Source organism: Lytechinus pictus, chromosome 1 (genome assembly GCF_037042905.1).
Source record: "Lytechinus pictus isolate F3 Inbred chromosome 1, Lp3.0, whole genome shotgun sequence".
Classification (NCBI taxonomy): Eukaryota; Metazoa; Echinodermata; class Echinoidea; order Temnopleuroida; family Toxopneustidae; genus Lytechinus; species Lytechinus pictus.
Genome location: NC_087245.1, coordinates 12,654,849 through 12,659,892, shown reverse-complemented (window position 1 = coordinate 12,659,892; position 5,044 = coordinate 12,654,849).

Genomic DNA, 5,044 nt, shown 5'->3' with positions numbered 1-5,044 from the left:
TCAACTGCATGTCTCTGCCTTAGCTGTATACTTTGTTTCACGCTTGCAGTATGAATTATGAAATATACAGTATGATTTGACTCAATACATTTTCTTTTTCATTTAAAGAAAAAAATTCCATTTCACAAATCTCCCATTTGATGAAAAAAATATATATTAAAAACATGCTTAACATGAAAAGTATTCTAGATGTCTGGTATCTTCAACCAAATAGTTTGATATCGTGTTTATGTCGCATATGTTTATGCTTGGATAATCAGGGGGTATTCTTTGCTTGTCAAAGTAAATGTTAATTTGAGTAAAAGTAAGGCATGACTACCATTAATGAATACAGATGCTCTGTATTCATTAATGGTAGTCATGCCTTACTTTTATTCAAAATACCTTTTAATGAAATTGTAATCCTACAAGAGTTGCACAGTAAAATCCAGTGCAAAACACATTTTCAGTAATCAACATGAGAACACTCGTATGTACATGTATCAAATTCAATAAAAATTTCATTACTAGATTAAATGTGTGCCCTAATACGATTCATTTGATAAACTTACTGATTGTACATCCTCCTTTTCTTAAGCATGGTAAATTTTAGGATATAATATTTGTCTGTGGCTTTCTCATATCCAATAAGTCACTAAGTACCATAGTGCTCAAAGGGCTATTTTAATAAAATTAAAAAGGTTACTGATAGAGCTGGGTGCTAGATGCTGAATTTGACCACTACACTTTTCTGGAAATGCTCATATTATTATTATTATTATTTGCTTGGCATCATCTGTGCCAGGGAGGCGAAAAGCGAACGGAATTACTACGACCTGCATATCTCTCCTCCCGATATAACTGATCGGGGGAGTGCAGGTGGACCACTACACTGGGGTTTCCCCCTACTTTTGAACAAATTGTGCAGTTGGTACTTAATATGCAAAGTTGACGGCCTTAATCTGCAACATTGGATAAGCTGAAACATTGCGATGAATGGGGATTTCCAGTGCTCCCTTTTCTTGTTTCAAGCCTGGCTCTTTTGTGCATTTCGGAGACTAAATCGCCCCCAGCCCGTGTGTCATTTTTTCCCTGTGACTCTCCTCTCCACAGGGCCTCCATTTAAGGTCCTAACCAAGGGATGGAGTGTTTTCCGCTGTAACATAGCCTACATCTATCGAACAGGGGAGGGGCAACTTTACACACAACGCAGGCTTCAGTCAGGCTTTAGGGTGGACTCAAACTCATAATCATTTTACATTCCAGTATAAGGGATCACATTAATTACCCTTAAATTATTAAAGATATAGGCCTAGATGGGTTTTAAAATAATTCAATTAAGTTTTATCAGAGTAATATCATCTGAAATTATCTGACTTTGACCCACTGACCAAACATTTCTAAATACATGTAAAGATATCTGGCAAACATTATCTTATAATATCCATATTTTAAACAGAATATGACTTGTACAATTTTAAAATCATATTGAAAATTAAAAGTTGATACCACCTGTATGGCAGTTCATTGACCACAGGTGATCTTTGACCTTGGTCAAGTGCAGGGTCGGGAATAAATTTCATGTTTAGGGGCAATATTTTTTTCTATATTGGGGGGATTGCAGAATTTTAGAGGACATTTCTTTAATCTTAAGGGCTACTTTTAGGGCTAACAAGCTAATGCAATAAAAGCAAATATCATTATTGTGCCATATGTACATGTAGTTAGAATATTAAATTTCTAAATAATCTTTATTGTAGTTTGTGGCAGACCTTCGGGCATCTCTAGAAAGAATGGTAACCCCAAAGCATGCATTTTAAAGGAATTTTAGAGGCGTTTTGGGCTGTCATGAAGGAAAAATCGCCCATCACCCTCATGTACTCCCGGGGGGGGCACTCGACCAAAAAAGTGGTAGGGGTGTGCCGCGGGCGAGACAAAAAACGGGGGCCTTGGAGCGGGCTTATTGTAAAAAGGAGGGTCCTCGGAACGGGCTTCGGAACTACAAATGTTTGTGAAAACGGGGGTCCTTGGAACGGGTCGCCTGCGTGTGCATCCCAATGGAACGAGCACACGTGCATGCAGCTAGCACGGAGCACAGGCGCCGGCTGCGCCAGCGCAGAGACGATGGTCGGACAGCGCTCTCCGGCCGCTTTTCACCAAAATTGCGGCTCATCGTAGCAGATCAATGCGACCGGAACGGCGTAGCGGAAAATATGCGAAGCTTTGGAGCGGGTATCTTTCTTCTTTTTTCTCGATAAGAAGAAAATGCTATGCCTTGGAGCGGCTTTCTTTGTTCTTTTTCTCAATAAGACAAAAATGCTATGCCTTGGAACGGAAATTAGAGTGTAAAAATGGGGGTCCCCTCCGCGGCACATACCCACTATGCATTATATACTGAGTGCCCCCCCCGGGCATGTACTTCCTACGTTTGTCAAGTGTCCTGAAATTACATTCATCTATTTGCTAATATCTGATAACCATTGTCATCAGGACTAGATCTCATGTTACGATTTAGGGAGTAGGGACTTACAAATTCATTGTTGATATTAAGCCTGAGTCATATCGATTATTTTGAAAACCGGTGTTCGACAGCTTTAATTCGATCGAACATCGATGCATCGAAATTTGAAGGCGGGGAAAATCGAGTCATTTTTTTTGCTCCGGCCGGCCGTCGATGCATGCGCTATGCATGCACTGCATGCACTGACGGTCTGCGCTGGCCGCGCCGGGTGAGCGTTGCAAAAGCAGATGACAGAGCAAAGTTCGTTTGTATTTTCCATGATCACAAAACACAAAAAAGGCCGGGGGCAATGCAGAATTCTTCCCAAAATATCTTCAACAATGATATTTGCAGATGATAACATATATAAGTTTAAAATGAAACAATATTAAAGACATGAATCACGCAGAGTCGATCCGAATGATTTTCGGTCAACTAGCATTCGCAGTCCAGCCTTGCACACACCAGCCCCGTCCGCAGCCCCGTTCACTCACTCTCCCGAAACGACAGGCGTGCTTGCCAGCGCCATCTAACAAGTGCAAACAGCGGGGAGAGCGCTGTAACTTGCCTGAGATTGTGTAGTTGGCGGGGTAGTTGGATCCAAAATTAGCTCCAAATAAATTGATGGAAATAAATACATGATTTTCTCTGGATGGTCATTTGAATTGGTATTCAATGCTGATATAACGATTGTGAGGAAAGATTGTGGAATATGAGTTCTGACGATGTTCGAGACTTAATCCTGATAATGATAATCCATTTATTTTAGACACAAGAGCTTGTGATCGAAATAAATATGAATGTCTCGGATCGAGCTCTAAATTCATATAAATTATTATTGGATGTTAAATAATTACGATTTAATAAGATTTTATGGCCATACTAAAAATATTGACGATGTCAGCAAAGTATGTTATGTTCATATGGAAGAATTAATAGTATTATACTGGCATTATTTTTATTTTTTATTCCATCTCTGGCCTGGACGTCTCCGAGCTCCGAGAAAAGAAGCACAATGCGCATGCGCATTCGATGACGTCTGACATATTTTCCATTCATGAAATCAGAGCCCAAAGTTGGGCACAAACAAGCTTCAAATTGATGGGGAAAAAATATCAAATGTAATTTTCTCTGTTTTGTCATGTAAAATATTATTATATGGTGATATTACGATCTTCAAAAGATTTTCTACATGTTGACAATGTTCGATAATCAATCCTGACGTGTAATTATTTTTTTAGACAAGTGCGATTCCACTCACTCAAGTCGATCGTCATGTGATGTCCGCCATTGAAAATTGAAACGAAATAGAAACGTTTCACATCAAGCTCTAAATTCACATTAATGATTATCATATGCAAATTATTGTTAAATATTACGATTAAATCATGTTCTATGGTCATGATATTAATATTGTTCATGAAAGCAAGATTTACTTTTTATATGTTGATCGCGTCAATTTTCCGGCCATTTTCTGATTTGATTAAAGCACAGTACTGCGCATGCACGATCAATGGCGACTTCCATTCATAAATTCATCGTGCATAAATTATCTCGGCACGAGCAGACGAGCCGTGCAGATGAGTAAGACTCGAACTATGATCGAAATAAACTTCAAATTAATGGTGAATAGGCATCATAATTACACAATCGGTTTCATTTTGGGGGCAACATAAATGAAGTAAGTAGTAGTCGAGTAGGATATTACTGTTTATTTTGATGTTTGATTGTGTGAACCAAATGAATCGGCCGGCCGACGTATTTTTTTTTTTTTTCGATGCACCAATCTTGTAAAATCTGCATCGGCGTTCGATGACATCGATCGAACACCGATTTTAAAATCGATTCGACTCAGGCTTAGTTGATATTGATCTGATTTTACATAAATTTGCGGATAGAGCGCCCACTGCTCACGTTTGAGAGACATAGGGAATACAATTTTTTTTTTTACTCCTGAGACGCCCTCGAAATGCTTCTCGAGTGGGCTTGTCAGGATAACGTGCTATACAGGGCAGGAGAGGTGGTCTTGCACGATTTCTAACTGAAACAGATTCAACAAAGAAATTATTCTGTTTTTGGAAAAAAAAGGAAAGCAAATTATCAAGGCAACAATAGTCAAAATTGACTAGTTTGCCTATTCAAAATAACAACAACAACAACTTACAAAAATCATCTTAAAAAATGCAAACTCTAACGTTTTTAAGTTTGGATGTAGATACAACATGGACAAAGTTATACTTTAGATTAAATGGCCATTGACCTTGATCAACTGACACTTAATTACCATTAAGGTCCTCATACTTTCAAAGTTATAACATTTCAAAAACTTGGTTAAGGACAGGGCAGCGTGCATGCTGCCATAGCCTGCTGCCACTTGCTGCAACCGTTGCCACCCTGTTGCCAATGACACCGGTCATTTGCAATACCGTAGATCTAACTTTATGCGGTATGGTTTCAAATAGTCTGGCTAACTAGCTGGCTGGCCCAACAATCGAGTGATGGGGGACCTAAAGCTACGCACTTTGTTTACAAACGATAAAAACTATGCCAATTTTGATATTTGAA